Here is a 22,624-nt window from a genome sequence, read left to right as displayed (position 1 = left end):
CTAGTTGGAAAGTAAGGATAGACATCAGGACAGTTTTATTACCTATTAGAGTTTGAGTGATTGGTTGCTTGAAACTAATAAATTGAGGTTTGAGTATCTTATTTGTCTTGTGACATAAAACTCAGACCTTAAGTATGAATTTGTATTCTGAACAGGTACTTAAGTAACTACCAGATGATTTCAGGGTTTTTTTTTTTACTTTGCCAGGGGGAGTGAAGGGCACATAAGACTGTAATATAATTATCAGATTCACCTCTTGGATTAACAATGATAATGGGACAATAAATTTATTTCTAAAATAGTAAAATCTAACTAAAACATGACTTAACATATGGTCTCTTTTCAATGAGATGTATAGGAGTAGGGAAACTTTTTCTACCATGGCTTAGGAACATTCTACTTGTAAAAACAGGTAGCAGGTTGTATTTGACACACAGGCCATCATTTACCAGACCTAAACTGTACTAATGAAAGCAATCAGTTATGAAGAAATAAGAACTTTAATTGTGAAGTATTTTCCAACATAGATTGAGGGTTTGAAGTGGTGGCAGCTTCTCACTGGCCGCAGGCAAGGGCAGCTTGCAGCTGCCAGACCGAGAGAAAATCTTACTTCCTCCTGCTGGATTGAGTAGGTTGTGAGGAGTGGGAGTGGGGGACAGCTCCACATCATGACATTTCTCCTCCATTTGAATGAGGCTTCCTTTATTCATTTTTCGCAATAGATACATAAACATTTTTGGAGAAATCACTTCATACACAATACTAATATATTCACACTCAAAAGATTTAGGAAAGAAGGAACTAATCCCTGTTTATTTTTTCTTTACCTTCTTTACTCCTGGCTTCAGGCAATGGTATGATTTACAAACCTAAAAAAATGTTGCTTTCTTCTCTGGAGCTGAAATTTCAAACTGAGTAAGTTAGTGTTTGCAAATTACCTCAAATTTATAAAAATTAATGCAATGAAAATTGTTAAAATAATATTTTGGTATATGCATAACTGTGAATATGCTGTACATGTTACATTACATTAAGGATCTTCCTTGAATTTTGTCACTATACAAAACTGTTGCAACAGCCTGAAAATATTAAAAATTAGAGAAATGTATATTTGTGACCCGTAATTTATTTTTTATTTGAATTCATTTAATGAACATATAGTGTCAAAGAGAGTTCAGTGATTCATCAATTGCATATAACACCCAGCGTCCATTCCATCATATGCCTTCCTTAATGCCCATCACCCAGTTACCCCATCCCACCTCCCCTCCAATAACCCTCAGTTTGTTTCCTATTGTTAAGAGTTTCTTATGGTTTGTCTCCCTCTCTGATTTTGTCTTGTTTTATTTTTCCCTCTTTTCTCTTATGTTTATCTGTTTTGTTTTTTAATTTCTACATATTACTGGAATCATGATAATTATCTTTCTCTGATTGATTTGTTTCACTTAGCATAATACCCTCTAGTTCTATCCATGCCATTGCAAATGGCAAGATATCATTTTTGATGGCTGAGTAATATCCATTTTGTATATATATGACCCATATTTTAAAATGGAAATTGTGTTGTACCCATCAGTAAGCCATGATCATCTGCACAGGTGGTTTATGATTTTGTTTCTGCAAACAGTGATCAAGTGGAGGTGAGCCAGAATGGTCATTTTCCTTTAAGAGATAAGAAGGATTTATATAAATTGGAAATAAGGGGGAAAAAAACCTAAAAATTATTTTATCAAGTTTGCCTCTTTTGACATTTAAAAGATTTTACAATTTAATTAAACTCTTTAGTTTCAAAAAATATTCTTAGTTTCATACTGGGAAGGGCTCCAGATTTTTCCATGTTGCTTATTTTAAAAATATTAACTACATATTGAGAAGTGGTGTTGTCCTTTATTTGCTACGCATCAAATAGTTGGAAGATGTTTTTCCCACTGGTAGATTTTGATTATTTGTAAATAATTTTTTCAAATAAAATAAAAGGTAATAATTTTGCGGTATAGAAGTGTATCAAATCAACATATTGTACACCTTAAGCTTTTACAGTGTTATCTGTCAAATATACCTCAATAAAGCTAGAAAGAAAAAAAGATTAGTGGAACTCTTCTCTCCTGCTTCGAAAAAGAAAATACTCTTATATTATAATGGTGTCTCTATATCATTATATATGTGTCCAAGCCCATAAAACATTACAACTCCAAGAGTAAACTCTAGGGTAAAATGTGGACTATCAGTGATTATGATGTGTCTATATAGGTTCATCCTTGCTAAAAAAAAAAAAAAAAAGAAAGAAAAAGGACCATTCTGGTGAGATATATTGGTAACAGAGGAGGCTGTGCATTTATAGGGAGGGCAGGACATATACTGCAAATCTCTATACCTCCCCCTTACTTTTGGTGTAGTAAAACTGAAACTGCTCTTAAAAAAAATAGTCTCTAAAAAATGAACAGTGCACACCTACACCACATTTTCTTTTTTTTTTAAAGATTATTTATTTATTTATTTATTTATTTATTTATTTATTTATTTATGATAGACATAGAGAGAGAGAGAGAGGCAGAGACACAGGAAGAGGGAGAAGCAGGCTCCATGCCAGGAGCCCAATGTGGGACTCGATCCTGGGACTCCAGGATCGCGCCCTGGGACAAAGGCGGGTGCTAAACTGCTGAGCCACCCAGGGATCCCCTACACCACATTTTCTATATCATCATTCATGTGTTGACGGACACTTAGTTTATTTTCGTATATTGGCTATTCTAAATAATGCTACAGTGAACATGGAAGTGAAGATATCTCTTCCAGATCCTGATTTATTTCTTTTGAATGTATACACAGAAATGGAATTGCCGGATTACATGATAGTTCTATTTTTAAACTTTTTGAGAAAGCTCTACACTGTTTTCCATAATTGCTGCACCATTTTACATTCTCACCAACAGTGTATAAGAGTTCCAGTTTCTCTACATCCTTCCAACACTTGTTAACCCCTTTTTTGTAATTAATTAGTTAATTTATTTGAGAGAGAGAGAGAATGAGCAGGGGGAAGGGCAGAGGGAGAGGGAGAGAGGCACACCCCCAGCTGAGCAGGGACCCCAGTGTGGGGCTCCATCCCAGGACCTGGTGATCTTAACCTGAGCCAAAGGCAGATGCTTAACCAACTGGGACACCTGGGCATCCCATCTCCTGTCTTTTTTGAGAATACCATTATAACAGGTGTGAGGTGATACCTCATACTATATTGTATACTTGAATTTTCTAAGATGTTCTGACCAAGGAAGGAAGGAAGTGTTCTGACCAGGGAAGGAAGGAAGGAAGGAAGGAAGGAAGGAAGGAAGGAAGGAAGGAAGGAAAGAAGGAAAGAAGGGTAAGGAGAGGGAGGGAGGGAGGGAAACGGTAACTATGGGAGGTGCTAGATGTGCCAAGTAGCTTGCTGTGGTGATCATTTCATAATATGTGTCAAAATTTCAAGTTGTACACCTTAAATACAATTTTTTTATTTGCCAATTATACCTCAGTAAAGCTGGGGGGCAGGAAATGGGGCTTTGGAAAATTTTCCATAGGATATGCTTTTGACATGATTTCTGTGTCGTATCCAGCGCGACTAACTTTGTCAATCTGCCCCAGTTAAACATGTTTTTAAAAGTTAATCTGCTACATTCAGAAAAGAGAGGGAAAAATTCAAAGGCCAGACTTTCATTAGCAATGGTCTGAGTTGTAGCCCTGATGAATTCTTATGAGTCACTAGCCCTAACTGAAACTGTAGGCCAAGTACCTCCATCCAGCAATTCCTCTCATCCCACATTCTTTGTCCAAAATGGGATGCTTCATTATTCATTTCAAACCATCCCTGCTCTGGTTGGTTAGCATTGTTTTTCATTCCATTTATTCTCCCACAGGTGAAAAGCTTCCCTATGCCCCACCCAGTGGGTGTGAGGTTCCATTAAAGCCTTGCTCTACACAGCATCCCAGTTTCCCAAATTGGGGTCCAGTGGCCTCTGCTTCCATGATACTTAGGCAGGGGTTTGGTATCTGCCACCATCTGGGGTTGCTCAGGAAATATTGTGGAGTTAGGCTTAAGTTTTTCCATCCTTTCAAGTTCAAGCACAGAAACCTTCCTTGAACTTCCTTTGCACGTAGGAAATGTCATGAAGACGCCCAGGCAGGTCCTACCCATCCATTCCTCTCTCAGGCTGCTGTCCATGAGCCTCCTCCTCCTGTTGGCATGTTCCTTCCCATGCAGCTGGACCCAATTTGATGGCCTGAACTTCCTTGGCCTCACCAGCACCATCAGCTTCCACCTATCTGTATGTATCTCCTCCATCCACTGAGAAAAGTCCTGCCACAGATCAATCCTATAGTGTGGTTTTCCTCTTATTACCACCAAAATGTTTTTAAAATCCCATACGTGTTCAGTTGCCAATGCTGAATAGCCTCAACTGGCAGGACCCTTAGCTTCATGCTGCTGTCATTTATTTATGCTCCACTTTTCCCTCTCCCATCCCAATGGGAGCCATTCCAGACCTCCTCCGTCCTTTATCATCCTTGGCAGATGACCTCCCTCCTGTTCAGCTGAGACAATGAGGCTCTTAGGTCTGTACTGCCTCAACTTCCTGTTCTGCCCAACCCTAACCTTAACCATATGCACATCTATCCTTCCCTCTTTTAAGCTGCTTTCCCTGGGCCCTCCCCTCCTGCTTTCTCCTTCACCCTCTTCAGGCCATTACACTTTCATGACCCTCCTCACCACGGGCCCCTTCCTCTATTTATATATTAGCACAAGATTAGATATGTGTTTGAGGCCTACGTGAAAGAAAGACCTTTAGAGAGAGATGGTGGCTACATATACGACTGGTTTAATAAAGACAGAAAATTAATTATTACCAGCCTACCTATGAACTATTTAAAGCAATCTTCTCCTGTACCTATTCTGATATAGTTTTTGTTTAAAAATTTTAATCAACTTACTTCATTACAATGTCAAAAAAAATGGGTGGGGGAAATGATTTAAGACAGTTTTGGGGGATCCCTGGGTGGCTCAGTGGTTTAGCGCCTGCCTTTGGCCCAGGGTTTGATCCTGGGGTCCTGGGATCGAGTCCCATGTCGGGCTCCTTGCATGGAGCCTGCTTCTCCCTCTGCCTCTCTCTCTTCTCTCTCTCTCTCTCTCTCTCTCTCTCTCTGTATGTGTGTGTGTCTCATGAATAAATAAATAAATAAAATCTTTTAAAAAAAAGACAGTTTTTGAACGATGAAAGAATTTAAACAAAATGAATATTATAGCATTATCCTCAAATCAGTAAATATCAGTAAATACCTGATATTTCTTGGACTAAATTTTGAAGTACAAGTGTTGGTTTTTTAAAAAGAAACAAAACAATAGGGAATGAAAGGTAATATTTGTAAAAGGCTTGGGCAGGAGGGCAGTTTTAGGTTTACAACAGAATTGAGAAGGTATAGAGATTTCCCATACTCCTCCTGCCCCGCGACAGGTCAGCCTCCCCACTATCAACATCCCATCCTACAGTTGTTGAAGTTGACCACCCTACACTTACATAGTTTTATCACGCAAAGCTCATCGTCTACATAAGAGCTCACTTTTGATGCTGTACATTCTATAGGTTAGGACAAATCTGTAATGACCTGCATCCACCATGATAGCATCATACAGAGTAGTTTCACTGCCCTATAGGCTCCCTGTGTTCCACCTGGTCAGTCCTTTCTTACCACGGACTCCTGGTGAGCACTTACCTTTTTATTGCCTTCATAGTTTTGCCTTTTGCAGAATGTCAGAGAGTTGGAATCATGTAGCCCTGTCAGATTGGCTTTTTTTCACTTAGTAGGAGGCATATACATTTCCCCTATATCTTCTAATGGCTTGAGAGCTTATTTCTTCGTGTTGCTGAGTAATATTCCATTGTCTGGGTGTACCAGTTTGTTTATCCATTTACCATTGCCCAGGCTTGTGTAAAATCTTTTTAAATGCAAAAACTATTTGACTTCCTTTTCTAAGAACATTCCTAAAAGTATTTCTTTTCGTATGAGTCAAACTTTTTTTTATTATTTATGATGTGGGAAGAAAAAGACCTGGAATTACTTCCTCAGAGTGTACAATATAGTTTGCATCCAAATAATTGTCTGTGTTCTATAAGTTTGTTTGCAAATATGATTATATTTTCTCAGAAATGTGTCATATATGTGTTAACACTGTAAGGAGCTTTGCAAATGTTTCTTTAAGCCTAATGTAGTTAAATAATAATGTTTCTTGTTGTGCAAAGCCTAAACATTGTTATCATTCCTGTGTTTCAGTTATTAAAACCAAAAATATATCAGAATATGTGATATTCAGGTTTGGCTCAAAGAGTAAGGACTCTTTCCTGGGCACATAAGTGGCATGAGTTTTCAATGACAGTTGCAGTAGAAAGAAACCAAGTGTGGTCCTGGGAGAGAAGGAGGATTCTGCACACCTCAGGGTGCAGGAAGATTCTACATATGTAGTGGTGACAAGCTCACAGCCACTTGGGGACATACTGACATGTGAGGCTGAGCAGGAGTTTTTACCAGCCATATCTATAAACCAGTAGTAGACTTTATGTTCATGTAGCATTGCCTAGATGTGAAAAGAGCTTAACTATTTCTTTCAAATAGACCAAAAGAAAAAAAATAGAAAGAAAATGTAAGAAAGAAAAGAAAAAGAAAATTCTCACTTTGGGGACCTAAAGCAATTACTTCGTTCTATTGAGTTGAAATGAACTGTCAAAAATGACTAAGCTTTCAGTTATACTCTGAGGCATAAAGGTGAACTGAACAGAATCATGTTCCAAAAGAGAGCACTCACATTGCCAGGGATTAAAAGTGGGATAAGATCTGTAGAGAAATCGGGAGTCCTAAAAGTCTGGCTTGAACCGAAACCACAAATTGTCTTCCGTTCTGTCCTTTGTGTAGGCTTTTGCTGAAACTGAATTTGCTATTTTCCTCTTCTTTGGTTATCTAAGATAGTGTGAAAGACCAAAATTCTTTCAGGAGTTAGGATCCACAGAAGGGAATGCATGGTGACTACCAGTAGTTTTCACAAGTAGCTAATGACCCCCTTAACCCTATGCTAAAGAAACATACTTCCACCTTGAAGATGATAATGTGAGGATAGTATTTACACAGCGCCTTCCTGAAATCATTCAAAAGCAGTAAGGCAAGAGAAAAACTTATTCAAATCCTATTTTAGGCAAAACTAAGAGACCACTAAAACCACAAAATTAGTGGAAAGTTGACCAAAAGAGTAGAGATTGAACAGGTATGTGTCTGAAAGAATAGCAAAGAGGCCGTCAGAGCTGCAGCCTCAGAAAACCCAGCACTGTGTGTTTCACAGGTAAAGTGTATGTGTTACGTGGTACAGTCTGCACGTCTCAGGTACAGTGGGAGGATGAGATGAATGAGCTGACAGCAGGGGATCTCTTGCACCAGGCTCAGTGCCAAGATGCAAAGGTGGGCAGATGAGGAGTCACACAGATCAGTCACGTGTCCAGAAGGCAGTCTGTCTGTTGAAGCTAAGCATAGGAGAGATCTTGTATTGTGAAGGAAAAGAAAAGTAAAAGAAAAGAAAAGCTTAAAAGTGAAGACTGGAAAAACACAGAAGCTCTGGTTCAGAGCAGAACACATCCCATCCTGGCACAGACCTCCTTCCTGAAAGTAGCTGATCCGATCGCAGAAAGGAGAAGGAGAGATGACGCTCTACGGAAAGGGATTGTTGGAAGAAATGAGCAGTATTTCACAGATAATGTCAGTGCTTTTCATGTATTTCTACATCTAGTATTTGGAATAAGGTCTTCTCTTAGAGTGGGCTACAAGCTACGTTGTTTTGCACCGTATCAACCTTGGCGACCCAGTAGAATTGCCTAGGGAACTTGACAAATACTGCTAGCCGGGCCTCTGTCATGCCAAATACATCAGAATTTCTGGAGAGGATCCTAGGCAGTGATATTATTTTATACATCTCCTGGTTGGTGTTAATGTGTGGCCACAGCTGAGAACCACTGCTCTTCATGCCTCTGTCTCTCTGGCCTTATCTGGCCTCTTCCATGTACCATGTTCCCACCCCTGGGCCTTGCTTGTGTAACTTAAACATAGATCATTGCTGCCCCAGGGCCATTACATGTGCCATCCCCTGCCTGTATCACACGTTGCTCTGGTCTCTTCATGATTGGTTCTTTCTCATTATTCAGGTCATCCCACAAAGCCCTGCCCTGACAATATATTTAAAATATTCTCCCCATCACCCTCTTTATTTTCTTAATATACTTGCCACTGTGAGAAATCTTGCTTATTGTTTTCTTATTGATTGGTTGTTTCCTCTCAACTAGAATATAAGCTCTAGGAAGGCAAGACCTCCTTTGCCCTGTGTATGCTGGTATCCTCAGCATCTAGAATAGTGTTTGGCACCCAGGTGGTGTTCATTGGATCAAAACAGCAGAAGTAGCCTCGGCAGGATCCTGGTAGCCTTTGTGTAAAGGTGATTCATATAAGATGAACCAACTCAGCATCTCAGAAAACAGTTTTAGGGAGAGTCCATCATTAATCCCATTAAGCAACCTCTATCTATAATAGGAAACATTTCCATACAGCTACCTAAAAAGGCATTGCCTTTCTTAGAAAATTATAAAGACAAGAACTAAGTTTCTCATTTATTCTAGCAAACATAAAAACAAATCAACAAAAGCAACTCATGTGTATGACAGAGATAATCCTTGATGAATATTATTTAAATAAATCATAAATGACAGACAACTGCTATTATCGTTCACTCCATTGTGCTATTATCATATTTTACCAAATCTGAAATGCTCATTTTTTACGTTTTAATAGCACTTAATTGGGATGCATATTACCATTAGTACCATATTATAGTTTAATTTGCAGAGGTACTCCTTTACTGGCATAAAAACAGTGGTGTTCTTAAAATCATCAGTCTTAGCTTTGATGGGATAATAGTATATGAGAAAGTCAGGGCTTTTTCATGAGGTTTCGTTGAGTCATAACTATGCATATAATATTTTTTTTGTAATTTAGAACTACCATCTTAAATTTTCCTTCTAGCCTTCTCTTACCAAATCAAGTTCTCTTTCTCAGTCCTCATCTTTGACCTCCCCAGAGCATATGATAACCCTGAATAGCCCCATCATTCATGTATGCCACCATAGAGGATATGGATTTCTGTAACCTCCAAGTTCTGTTTCAAAACTGATGCTAAGGGCAGCCCAGGTGGCTGAGAAGTTTGGTGTCTGCCTTTGGCCCAGAGCCTGATCCTGGAGACCTGGGATTGAGTCCCATGTCAGGCTCCCTGCATGGAGCCTGCTTCTCCCTCTGCCTGTCTCTCTCTCTCTCTCTCTCTCTCTCTCTCTCTCTGTCTCTCATGAATAAATAAATAAAATCTAAAAAAAAAAAAAATGATGCTAAGGAGTTTTTCAAGTTTCTGTTCACCACCTCTCTTCATTTTTTTGAAACTTGTGGTACTATCACCCCCTCAGTCTTCCACACCAGGAACTAAGTGAATTCCTATACCACTACCACCACCCACAAAACTTTTTTTAAAAAAAGGCAAGTTCTTTATTGCATTGGTTTGACTAAAACTTATGTTAGATTTTTATTTTGCAAATTATCAATACCAACTCTACAGTTGTGAATGGAAAAAAGACAATTTATTGGCTGATGTAAAGCACAAGATTAGAGCTGATTTAGGCATGCCTCAATTTATGGACTTGAAATTACCATGAATTTGACTTCGTCTCCCAGCTCCAACCTTTGCTGTGTTGTGTTGTTTTGTGTTCGTGGCTGCTCGCTAACCAGGCTTGAATCACAATCAAATTCAAATCAAGCAGAAAAGAAAATCTGTCTTGTCAGTCACTGAAACAAAAGTTGTGGGATTGCTCTGACTGAGACTGGTTGGCTTGGATAGAGTCATTTTAAAATAATCTCTGTGGCCGAGAGAATGCCATGCTCTGCTCAGCCTGGCCTAAGTCACTCAACCTGCCACTCAACGGGGAATGGTGTTGATCTGACTCGACCAAACATATGAACTAAAAACAAGGTAGGGGTGATTCCCCAAAAAGAAAAGCCAAGAGTTGTTATCAGAAGTGAAGTCAATGGATGTTAAGAAACAAAAAGCATGTACTCAAAAATTTTTTGGAACCAACATGTTCATTTTTGACATTTTTAAGTTTTAATCTCTCATTTTAAAATGAAAAAGTATTTGTCTCCTTTTAAAATATTAGTAAACAAATGGGATTTTTGTACTATAGTGGAGAAACCAGATTTTGTGGTATTGTGGAGATGCCAGATTTTCTTCTTGTTGCTGAAATTATATAGAATCTAATGCTTGATTATCAAACAGCTTTATTTCTTTCATCGTAAGTAATTGAACTGGATCATGCATAGGATGTGTTTAAGCCAACATCCCTCATTTTTCCCTTTAATTGTATTCTTCCTTTTCCATTTAAAAAAAAGGGGGGGTGGGCGGGGCAGCCCCGGTGGCTCAGCAGCTTAGCGCGGCCTTCAGCTCAGGGCCTGATCCTGGAGACCTGGGTTCGAGTCCCACGTCAGGCTCCCTGCATGGAATGGAACCTGCTTCTCTCTCTGCCTGTGTCTGTGCCTCTCTCTCTCTCTGTGTGTGTGTGTGTGTGTGTTTGTGTGTGTCTCATGAATAAATAAATTAAACCTTAAAAAAAAAAAGACTTTTTGATCATTTGCTAATGGGGGGTGCAAATACACACATTAGTGAAAATAATTTATATTAAGCTATGGAAAATTTCTGGCATGGCCAATGGCAATGGCTTTAAGCTAAGAAAGAAAACAGAAGTTTTGGGGAGAAGTGAGAGGGATGATTAAAATATGTTGAGTTTGCAACATGACTTTGAAATATCTACGCCATAAGTCTTTAAACACAAGGGATCCAAGCCAACTTCATTGTTACATCTCATCTCTCAAGGTCATTCTCTTCACCACCATCTTTTCTCCCAGGCCTCAGCATTGAATCTTGCTGTCAGCCCCATGACCTCATGACACAGCATTTGTGTTGTCATGATCCCTCTCACTTGTGAATGTGTCCCACTTACACATTTTCAGTGGAAAGAAGGTTTTTGAAATAGTAAGATTTTGAAGACTTTTCAGTAGCAGAGTGAAGGTCAGAGGTCAGAAGCACAGGGACGCTCAGGATGATATGAGCAAGGCAATGGTCAGAAGCAAGTCAGGTCCAGCTTCGTGGGATTTCCAGGGTCTTTACCTTTGAGACTGTAAAGTATCCCTGTGTGTATGTCAAGACTGTTAAACTGTGTATATCATATTAAGGCAAGTTGTTGTCAATTGATGTGGATTCAGACACCAGAAAACTAAATTGTAAGAAAAAAAATAATGTTTTGATTCTGTGAAAGTGCTATTGTGTAGTCTGCTTAGGAAAGTTAGTTACTAGCTGAGCATGTTAATAATTAGACATAACATCAAGTCAGAATGTTTTTTATCCTATTAGGTGTATCATTAAGTAAGCCAAAATATGTTTGTTGTAAAGATTTCATTTGTCATAATCTGTGATTCATGTATTTTACTTCATTTTGAAAAATTCACTCACAGCATTAAGAAATAATTGTAATAATAGCTACCATTTATATGTGTTTTACTATGTGCCAAGTGCCTTTTGTACATTATCTCATTTATTTTCCTAGCCTTAAGCAGGGAGTTGATATTATCCCCAACATTAATAGCAGAAAACAGACCATTAAGAAAATAACTAAGTTACCTGACATTACACAAGCTATTACTGATGAAAAGCTGATTTTAAAACTCAGGTGATGGGATCCCTGGGTGGCGCAGTGGTTTAGCGCCTGCCTTTGGCCCAGGGCGCGATCCTGGAGACCGAGGATCGAATCCCACGTCGGGCTCCCGGTGCATGGAGCCTGCTTCTCTCTCTGCCTGTGTCTCTGCCTCTCTCTCTCACTGTCTGCCTATCATAAATAAATAAAAAAAAAAAAATTAAAACTCAGGTGATCCCAAAGCCTAGAATTTTGGGCCATTAGTTTATATTATTTTTAGGGAAAGAATAAGTAAGGGAGATTTTTAAATTGAATTAAATTAAAAATTTTAATTAACTCTATGTAGTTAATGGTTAATAAACCATGATCAGATTGCAGAATACAGGACATCAGCCAAGCTGTCAAGACATGATTTGGGGGGTTTAGGGAGCTGAACTAAAGTCATCAATACCATAAATGTTTCAAGGTTTTGGTTCACAGTCTCAAAACTTATTTGTGAACCAATAAAAAACAGAGCACTTAGGTGAGTGACCGGTACATATCTCAATATGTGTTGACTCATATACATTTACAAATTATGTTTACATACTATTATGTCAATACTGAATACATTTGAAACAGGCACAAATACTGGAAATTTCAAAAGGCTGAGGTAATGATGATTTCTGATGTTGGAGAATTAACTACCACTAGGTCTCTTCCAAACAGAATTAACTTTTCCTTTATGTCTTCCATAGCCTTTGGTTCATACCTAAACTGTTATGCTACACACACTATTAAGTAATTCTTTAGCTATCTTTCCTCTGAGCTGGAAGGAAAGCTATGTAAGGAAAGTAGAAATTGTGGTTTACTTGTTAAATTCATTCATTTAGCAGATATTTAATGAGTACCTAGAGACTAAGGAATTACAGGTATCAAGATTCAGACCCTGTTGTCAAACTTAATGATCAAATAAAGAATAAAGAGGACTTAGGGAAGTAAGTAAGCAGTGACATACTGGTCTGCAATGAATGCTGTGAGGACCACAGAGATATTTAGGAGGGTACCAGCCTTGCCAAAAAGAGGACATTAGAAGAGAGGAGTTAGGTAAGTCTAGGAACTAATATAGAGTAGCCCTTGCCATGTAGTAGTTCCTCAGAAGAGAAGTGTGGTTGTTAAATGCTGACTTTTTCTGAGTTAGAGAAGATTGAGAAAAATCACTTCTCTGTTTACTGCCCAGTTCTGAACCAACCGAGAGACAAAAGGATGAGGCAAGTGAAGATCTAAATGTCATTTTTGTTAGAAATAGAGCTGTTGGAGAATGTATTCTAGGTGCTCAGCAACAATGGACTTGCTGATATTACATTCCCTGCCAGGATTCACCCACTCCTTCGGCAGCTCTGGATGAACACAGGTCCTTCCTAGGGCCCAAAGGATCAGTATCAAACTGTACTCTCTGCTGGCATGAAGGTCCCTGAAGAGAGTGGAATTGTACCATACAGACCCACTTTCTTATTGTAACTCATCAATGAGAACAATTAATCCACCTTCCCTGGAAAGAAATGAGTAGAAGAAATGGAAAGAATAAGTGTTCCTTCGTATGTGACTATTCTCCCAAATTTCAATGTCTGACATGCTTTTCAATGTCCCTGGGCACAAATGTACCTATTCCACTATATGCAGATTTCCAATATTCTCTTTTTCAGTTCTGTTTTTTCCCCTCCAATGTATTTTAGATTATGTATCTTACTTTTCATAAATCCTACCATCACTTCTTCTGTAGTTTTTGGTCAGAAATTTCTTATCAGAGTAAAGAGATTTTAAGAACATTCATGAACTCTAACTCAAGTAGTCTTACTTGATGATTACTTTTCAATAAGAAGAAATACACTTACATTTTATAAATGGATGCTACTTTCTCTTTGATGGAATCAGATATATGAAATGCCAGATGAATGGAACAGGAAATAAACTAGAGAGAATACTAATCTTACCAAAAGATATAACAGGTGCCTTTAAATGGTAATGTACCTTACTCGATATAAGCTAGAAATGCAAATCAGACTAGAATCACACTTCTCTGTGGGAACTCTTAATAATAGATGCCCAATGGACCAAGGATTTCAAAGTTTAGTCTGAAATTATTTCAACCCAGAATTTTATACTAAATTTAACTATTAACCAGTTTTGGAGCAGAATAGTACATTTTTGGACATAAAGGTACTCAGTCTACTTCCCAAACACCACTTCTGAATGATTATTTGAGTGTGTAAGTCCATCTAAGCAAGGGGGTATATGAGGAGAGGACATGAGATCTGAGTCAAGGAAGTTTTACTCAGCTCAGGGAAGACAGCAGCTGTGTGGGAAACTGGCTCGACAAGACAGTCTGGCACGTGGAGGGGAAGCCTGGATTACAGGATGCTGAAGAAAAATGCAATCCTATACAATAGATATTATTATCAGAAATTCAGCAGAAGTTTGATGATGTAGTAGAGGTAGAGAATGCAAGAGACAGAAAGAGCATTAGAAAGTAAGGGAGCTCAAGGTGAAAGACCTCCAAGAAAACCATGATATAAACTACTTAAATTAGAAAAGAACAGTGGATTTTAAGAAGAAAAATGACATTGATTCCAAGTATTAGATTAAAGCAATAAAAACTGAGAGACAACTAGGATAAGCTGAGGAAAGCAAATTTAGCAAAATTTCTTATTTTACAACAACAAAAATGGTATTCAGAAACTCCAACAACAAAAACTCTCTGGGAAAGACACAATGTCAGTACGCAGCAATTAAACTAATTGGAAGAATATTTTATTTTTTTAAACATTTTATCTATTTATTTGAGAGAGAGACAGAGAACAGTGGGAGGGGCCGAGAGAGAGAGAAGCAGACTCCCTATTTAGCAGGAAGCCTGATGCGGGGCTCGATCCCAAGACCCGAAGATCATGACCTGAGCCAAAGGCAGAGACTTAACTGACTAAGCCACTCAGGTGCCCCAATAAGAAATGAGTTGAAAGTCCTGTTCCACGCTTCTGGAAGTGGAGATGCCGGGGATCGAACCCGGGGCCTCATACATGCAAAGCATGTGCTCTACCACTGAGCTACATCCCCACTGCAGGAATAGTTTGAAAAGAAGATTTTATTCAAACTGATAATAGAACCATTGAGGAGCATTGGTGTTTGTCTTTGAAAGAGAATATCATTAGATAGTTTGGTGGCTAGTTGTAAAACAGTGAACACTGTGTATTGCATTGTTCTTTAAATTGACCTGATCAAATCACAGGAGATACAGGATCCCTGGGTGGCTCAGCGGTTTAGCGCCGCCATCAGCCCAGATCCTGGAGTCCTGGGATTGAGTCCCACTTGGGCTCCCTGCATGGAGCCTGCTTCTCCCTCTGCCTGTGTCTCTGCCTCTCTCTCCCTCTCTGTGTCTCTCATGAATGAATAAATAAAAAATCCCCCAAAAAATTTTTTTTAAAAGATTATAGTTTCAGAGTGGAATGTAAATATTACCCCTTTGAGCATGTACAGCAAGTAAAGGGAAAGGACAGAGGGTTGGAGATAAGAGTGGCAGGCACTGGGGTGCCTGGGTGGCTCAGTCAGTTCAGTGTCGGACTCTTGATTTTGGCTCAGGTTATGATCTTGGGGTTGTGAGATCGAGCCCTGTGTCAGGTTCCATACTGGGTTTGGAGCTTGCTTAAGATTCTCTCTCTAAAAAAAAAAAAAAAAAAGATTCTCTCTCTGCCCTTCCCTACCTCTCCTCCTCCCACGTCTCCATAAAAGAGTGGCAGGCACTGTGGGCACAGGCAGTGAGACATTTGGAATGCTAATGTCCTCCATTGGGCAGCAGAAGAACCAAGGGATAATCTGCCATTATGGAACGAGAAATGATTTTTTTTTTTTAAGAAATGATTACTTAAGTTCATTGTTTGAATTTGCAGAGGTGACCACAGGAGAAACAAACACTTGATAAAAGCACATCAGAAAAAGGAGACAAGGGCTACTGGGTAGTAATGTAATAATGTACATGAAGTAAGTCAGTAGATTAGGTCGAAAGTTCATAAACCCAGATTGAGCAATGAAAGGTTATGTAAAGGTCAGAGGCAGGTATGAGAAGGAATATCTAAGCAGTGATCTCTGACCAGTGGAAGTGGAGATGGGATAGGAGAAGCAGGAAACAGCAGAGTTTTTATTACAAGCCCTTCTGATCAATTTCCCCTTCTGTGTGTGCAAATCCAGCTTTGGTCTTTACTTGTAGTGCATTTCCTAGGATTCTGATGTGTGCACACCACACTTCTATTCACTGTCCAACCTGAGAATCACTGCTCAAGTCTGCACCTAATGGAGTTGCAGTACCTGTCCCCTCTCAGTTATGCAAGTCATGTGTCCATGGAATAAGGCTTTAAAAATATGATGATCCGGGGACCTGAGTGGCTCAGTCAGTTAGGCATCTGACTCTTGATATCAGCTCAGGTCGGGATCTCAGGGTGGTGGATCGAGCCCCAGGTTGTTCCCCAAGTTGGGGAAGATCTGCCTGGGATCCCTCGCCCTCTCCCTCTGTCCATCACTCCTCACAATGCTCTCTGTAAGATAAATAAAGCTTTAAAAAAATATGATGACCCAATGCAGTGATTGCCAAAGGATAACCTTAGAAATTTCAGGTAGTCCATTTCCTCTTCTGAAATGTAAGAGTTTTCTTTTTTTTAAGTCTTTCTTACCTCTTGTTTTTTTCCATATCCCACTGTTTTCTTTCTGTCGTCCCTGACAACAGTGAATTAATCTTTTGCCCTAAATAGTAACTCCAAACTTCCCCTGAAGTACCACAAGATGCCACAAAATGCCTACTTTCAGATCAATTTAAATTTTTATTAGTATGGCAACTCCAAATTATCTTTCTGAATACGTACACTTGGATGATTTCTATTGAAAAGTAATCAGAAAATTTAGGTGAGAAGCATCCAGGTGATTACGTTAATTACATTCTGGATTTAAACTTGTGTTTTCACTTGGGTGTGGAATCATTTCATTTTGCTTATGTGAAAGATCTATGGCCATCTCTCTTGAGGAAGTTGCAGCTTTGATTGGAGGGGCAGATCATGGATGTGGAATTTTGATACTTGAAAGTTTATCTCTTACAAAATAATTTAATTTGATTTCATATTTCATTTGCCCTGAAAGTTAATACTTTTATTACTGTTATACTGACCTCTTCTGGAAAAGTCTTATAATGTCATCCTGATTATATGTTAGCTTTTTTTTGTTATTGTGCACTGGAGAATGGATATTAGAAAACACCAAGTTTGAGCAGCCCGGGTGGCTCAGCAGTTTAACGCCACCTTCAGCCCAGGGCCTGATTCTGGAGACCTGGGATCGAGTCCCACGTCGAGCTCCCTGCAGGGGAGCCTGCTTCTCCCTCGGCCTGTGTCTCTGCCTCTCTCTCTCTCTCTCTCTCTCTGTCTGTCATGAATAGATAAATCTTAAAACAAAACAAAAACCTCAAGTTTGGTGTAACTCTTCAGAGTTCGATTGAGGGCTCACTGTATGCAGGTGCTGAGCAAGGGGTTCATAGTCTACCAGCGAGAACATGAATATAAAGCAATGATGGCGATGTAAATACAAATAACTATTAAGTTTATAAACACAGATAGGAAGCTGATGGTGACATATGAACAGACTTTTGAAAGTTAAATAGTAGTTAGAAAGAAAAGGATGGGAGGTAGTCAGATTTAGCCGGCATCCAAAGGCGTGTAGTTTCTTCCAGAACCTAAAGCAGGAGACAAGGGAGACAGAGCTCAGTCATAAAGGTGTGTGTGCCCTGTCAAGAATGTGGCACTCCATCCTGAAGGCTCACTGAGGAGCTTTAAGCTGGGGAGTGATATGGAGAGAGTGACCTGTTCTCAGCATTTCTCGGGCAATCCCAGGAGTCAAAAATGGAACTTGGCAGAACCTGGCAGCAGAGCAGCAGCTGCTGGCAGCAGCCCTAGGTGAGACCTGATGGAGAGCCCCACAGTCAGATGGGGACCTGGAGAGAAGAGAGCAGGCACAGAAGGAGATTCTGGGGCTTAGTGACTGGGGGGCTGGTGAGTGAGGGATGTTCCCCAATCATCTCCTTTGTGGAGGATAGAGTCTTATACTGAGGAAGGAAGGATGGACGAAAGAGCAGCTTTGGGGAGATGATGAGTTTAGTATTGGAGGAAAGCTTGAGGTGGTTTGGGGGGATTTCATCATAGCAACTCACATCTACGGTTAATATCCAAAGTCACGGGAACTATTAAAAATGGGGCTACTGTACATTGATCATCTGCACCTGGGCCCCTAACATGGTCTGGTATACTTCACTAGTCAATGTACTCCCCAGCTCTTCATGGCTCCTCTAGTCTTTTCAGACTTTGAACTGTCTCATCCCCCATCATCCCCTATATCCTGTCTCTGCAGGCAAACCTTACTTCCCACTTCATAACAAAAATGCAAATAATTAGCCCAAAAAGAACCAAAGCTCTATCAGAAATTCCTTGTTTTCACTAGATCTAAAAGTGTTCCCCCCAACCCAGCATCTTAGGCAGCAGGACTGTCTGTACCCAGGCAGAAGAAGTGAGGTAGGAGGGCAGGATTGCTGATGTCAGGAGGGAGGATAAAGGTGAATCCTAGAAGGATTCTATAGTTATGTAAGACCATGCTTAACAGAAGAGCCTAGACTTCCTTTTTTTTTTTTTAATTGAAGTATAGTTGACACACAATCTTACGTTAGTTTTAGGTGTACAACATAGTGATTCAACAGTTGTATACATGACACAGTGCTCGCCAAAATAAGCGTAGTCACCATCTGTCACCATACAACATTATTACAATATTACTGACTACATTCCCTACGCTGTGCTTTTCATCTCCATGACTTAGATTTGACGTGAAGTTTGCACTTCTTAATCCCCTGTACCTCTTTCACCCATTTCCCCTACTCTTGCCTCTGGTGACCACATTTGTTCTCTGTAGGTATGATTCTGTTTCTCTTTGTTTGCTTGCCATGACCAAACCAGCTCTGTAACCTCTAATGAGCCATTCTACAGCCAGTGATGTTAGATGTTAGACTAGGTTTCCTTTAAGGTTTCAAATAACTTTAAAATGTTATGATTGCACCGAAAACATATGAGATGTGTATATGTGGGTTCAGCTTCTAAGCTGAAGCTAGACCTACATTCAAAGCTTTGAAGATTTTGTTTCAATAATTGCAACTATTCTATAAAATGAAAGATTTTTTTTTCTCTAAGCCCTCCTCCTGAAAGACTGAAAAGGTTGGTTGTATTAAGTGAATGGAGATCAAATCCATAACTTGACTAACATTTTTACAAAGCAGTCCACAAAACATTGAAAAGTTAATCACTATAAAAACCAATTTACTGATTGATGAAAAGGTCCCACAATATGTAACCTTTAAATGTGACATTAAAAAATAAGAATATTGAGTTAGGAGTTTCAAATTTTTACTTTTCAGACACATACTGATACAAACATACATCTCATATTATCATTTTAAGTATTATATATTTTTATATATGTGTGTGATAGTTGTGCTGTAATTTTATGTCGAACTAAATTGCTGAGTTAGAGAAAATAGTAATGAGGAGAGAGTTCATGAAAGATTTCTTAAGTATTATAAATAAATGTGTGATTAGTTGAAGCTGTATCAGCTTTTAATTTAAGGCCTGCAGCTGTTAGTATAAGAAGCATCAAATGTCAAAAGAAGTTAGAGTTATGAATAAACAGAATAAGAGAAAAAGTCTCCTGAGAAGAAAATAAAATAAATATCAAGTATATGGATTATCACTACACTCCTTCTCCTATTCAAAGTTTGGTGCTAAAATATAAATTTCAAATATTTAATTTAATCTGTGTTAATCCATGCTGCTCACCAGGCTACACAAAAATAATGCAAAATAGAAGATTATTTAAAAGCCTGATATTTGTTTCCTTTACATCTTATAAAATCAAGTAATCTAAGTGTTATTCTTTTTAAATAAAGATAAAACATCAAGATTGCATTGTTACATTCACATACCTTGTTAAAAATAATATAAATGTAGTTTACTGGAGAAGAACTGTCGTAATTTTAACATGCAGAATTTATTTACCTTCTCTTTATTCTCTTTATTAGGAGGTTCATTTCTTAAGGTTTTCTTCTCAAATATTAAAGTTTTTCACTTAAGAGGCTTACAGAAAGTGATTTTTAAGGAGTGACTTTTACATGATAATATGCATTTCACTTGAATGAGAATATTATTCTCATATCCATTTAATACAAATAAAGTCCTGAGTTCTAACTGTTGCATGTTAATTTGTAATGATTTCTATGAAATTTTGTCAACATTAGATTCTACTGGAAATGAGTCTGTTTTTTTGCTCTTCATTTAAGGTAAAGTTTATTTTAGAAAGGTATAATTACATAAGACTATCATGATTCAGGATTTAAATGTTGGTTTTGTAAGAATTTTATGGGTTTTTTTTTTTTTTTTTTGGCCCACTTAGAGCTGTGTCCTGGAATTGGTGCCCAAACAATTTTAAGTGTGGTATGAGCTGTTTATGTCACTGAGTAAAATTAGATACGCCTGTTGCTAATAGGAGGGATGAAACATGAGACAAGGCCAAACACGTGAGAGCCTTCTCTTGCAGGCATAGTCCTGAAACCTCAAATCCTTCACTCATTCTGCAAATAAGGGGAAAGTTTGAGACATTTTGTCTCTGAAAGAGCTGGAGTTGATTGTAGCTACTTTTCCAGTGGGCTTTTTATACATCTAAGGTAAGTTATCAGTTTTAACTTGGATTTTATGTCATTAACAATAATAAGTACAAGATTTCTTGGTGTTTTTCTCTTTGTAGGTGACATAAATTTCTTTTAAGATGTTGAGTACATTTCTCTCAAAATGATTATGATTATGTATAAGAATCAATAAAATTTAGTATGGCTTCTCATTTCCACTCCTTTAAGTTACTCTACTAGTATGCTATGTATTTTTCACATGATTTGTATTTCAAATGTTTTTAATTTGTAGAATGACATGATAGCAGATCTATGTTATCAGGTATTAAGGTGTATACTATAGTTAATCTAGATAAAATATAATCTTTAAGATTACCTGTTCTAGTTCTACTCTTAAACTTTTGTGGTAGAACTACATTTGCTTCACATTTTGTCCATAGTTCTGTTACAAACATCAAAAAAATAGATTAAAATTAATGAGAGCAAGAGTCTAAGTCATTTGAAAAATTGGGAGTAAGCAAAACAAGAGCAAATTACCAACTTCAGTTCCCAACTATTCTCAGAGTGAAAAAAAGGAAAGAATAGTTCTCTCCTAAAATCTGGAAACAAAGTGTTACTCAAAATCCAGATCAAAAAGTAAATACAGAGGAAAAGTTAAACATATGCCAACACTTAGGCCTACTAAAGTTGTCAGCTTGCTCTTTGTGCTTCCTAGGTTAATAAGGAGCAATTGGAAAAACAAGTTTAGAGGGAGGCACAGAAAAAGATAATAAGGGAAAAAAGAGCTCAACTGGCTGAAAGATTTGCCAGCATGATGGAGTAACTCACTAGTACAAAATGTACTGTGTTTTTACTTATTTCCTTGGAAACATTTTGTAGAAATAGGTACAAAGAGGCACACTCAGTTTCGAGACTAACGGTTCAAGTTGGTATTCGTCTTATAGGTTCTAGAATTTATCTAAAGTTTTCCTTCAAAGCCAAATGAAAAGTAGTATTTCAGCATATTTAAATGTCAAATTCCAAAGACTGACAAATCCAAGTTTCCAAAAGAGGCTGGCTAAGCTTGCAGTTGCAGGTGCCAAGGGCAGGCCACCCTGAAATGTAAAAGTCACTTAAACAGCTAGTGAAGAAACAGTCTGAACCCCCAACTTCCCACATTTGTTTCCCAAAAGCAAGAAATCAATCTTCCTCCCGTGTGAAAGGTGTCCTCCTTCTAGCAGGAGATACAGAGACCTCCTTATCACCAGGGGTAATATACTCAAGTCTATATAAATCCTTGTTACTTTTTACTAATTTACTCCCCCAGCCCAAATTCTGTTTAGAATTCCTTACTAACAGAAGCTCCCAAAGTTAAGTTTTCTTTGTCTTCTAAATTCCTCACAGATTTATGGTCCCTTTCTCCAAAAAGTGTAAAAACTGCCTGCCTGGGTTGTTTCTTTAGGTCTCCACCTCATCATTGGGCCTCCTTGTGTAAGTAGTAAACCTTGGGTTTTGTTTTGTTAATCTGCCTTGTGTCAATTTAATTCTTAAACCACCTGGAAGACCTTAAAAGGTAGAAGGAAAAATGTTTCCTCCCCTACACAGTTAAAGTGCCGAAAATAAAATGGCACCATGTCATTCTTTAAAATACACACCCACTGCATTGCTGTTGACTATGAAAATCAAGGAGTAATTAATTGTAAATTATGAATGAGTGCCCATTTAGTTTAATTATGCATATTTTGTAGGACCTGTGGTTCTTCTTTTCCTCCCTCTTCTACTTGGCTTCTCACAGGCCCTTGCGGCTTCCCAAATGAGCCCAGACCCTGTAAGTCCATAATTGGCATGGTTTCCTCATGGGAGCAAACAAACTACATTCCTGAGTGTGATTCTGCTACTTGTCCATTCCTCAGAACCTGCTTCTATCCCTCTGTCCTTCTCTCTCCCTTTTCTTCTCAGTGTAAGTACCATTCTCCTATCTTTGAGTTTCTCTGGACCTACTGCAAGCCCAGATTATTTCCATGTTGCCCCCGTGAGTGTTGTAGAATGCCTCATCCATTGGACTTGCCATTTCTGACTGCAGCTTCATTTTCAATTTTATATGTGATTATGCCTTAGCACAATTTATGAG

General features: G+C 38.5%; 1 protein-coding gene and 1 non-coding gene across 4 annotated transcripts in view; one reads left to right on the top strand and one right to left on the bottom strand.

The window, feature by feature from the left end:
• The window catches only part of SGCG (sarcoglycan gamma), a 127,509-nt gene that overhangs the window by 5,961 nt on the left and 98,924 nt on the right, over positions 1-22,624 (top strand). Inside the window, exons 1-2 of one of the 3 annotated variants that reach the window (XM_072795780.1) lie at positions 20,399-20,553; positions 21,898-21,984. The exons of 1 other annotated variant lie outside the window; for it this stretch is intronic. The gene's annotated coding sequence lies outside the window, so the exon portion shown is untranslated. Of the gene's footprint in view, positions 1-20,378; positions 20,554-21,897; positions 21,985-22,624 lie in introns of those variants that run through there. One more of the 3 variants, XM_072795779.1, reaches the window with a different exon arrangement.
• Positions 14,802-14,873, bottom strand: TRNAA-UGC (transfer RNA alanine (anticodon UGC)). Its single transcript has one exon. It is a non-coding gene; the product is annotated as a tRNA-Ala (tRNA).

The sequence above is a fragment of the Canis lupus genome, chromosome 24, assembly GCF_048164855.1.
Source record: "Canis lupus baileyi chromosome 24, mCanLup2.hap1, whole genome shotgun sequence".
In the NCBI taxonomy this organism is placed as follows: domain Eukaryota; kingdom Metazoa; phylum Chordata; class Mammalia; order Carnivora; family Canidae; genus Canis; species Canis lupus.
The sequence above is the reverse complement of the archived record's forward strand: the minus strand, read 5'-3'. Positions and strand labels throughout refer to the sequence as shown.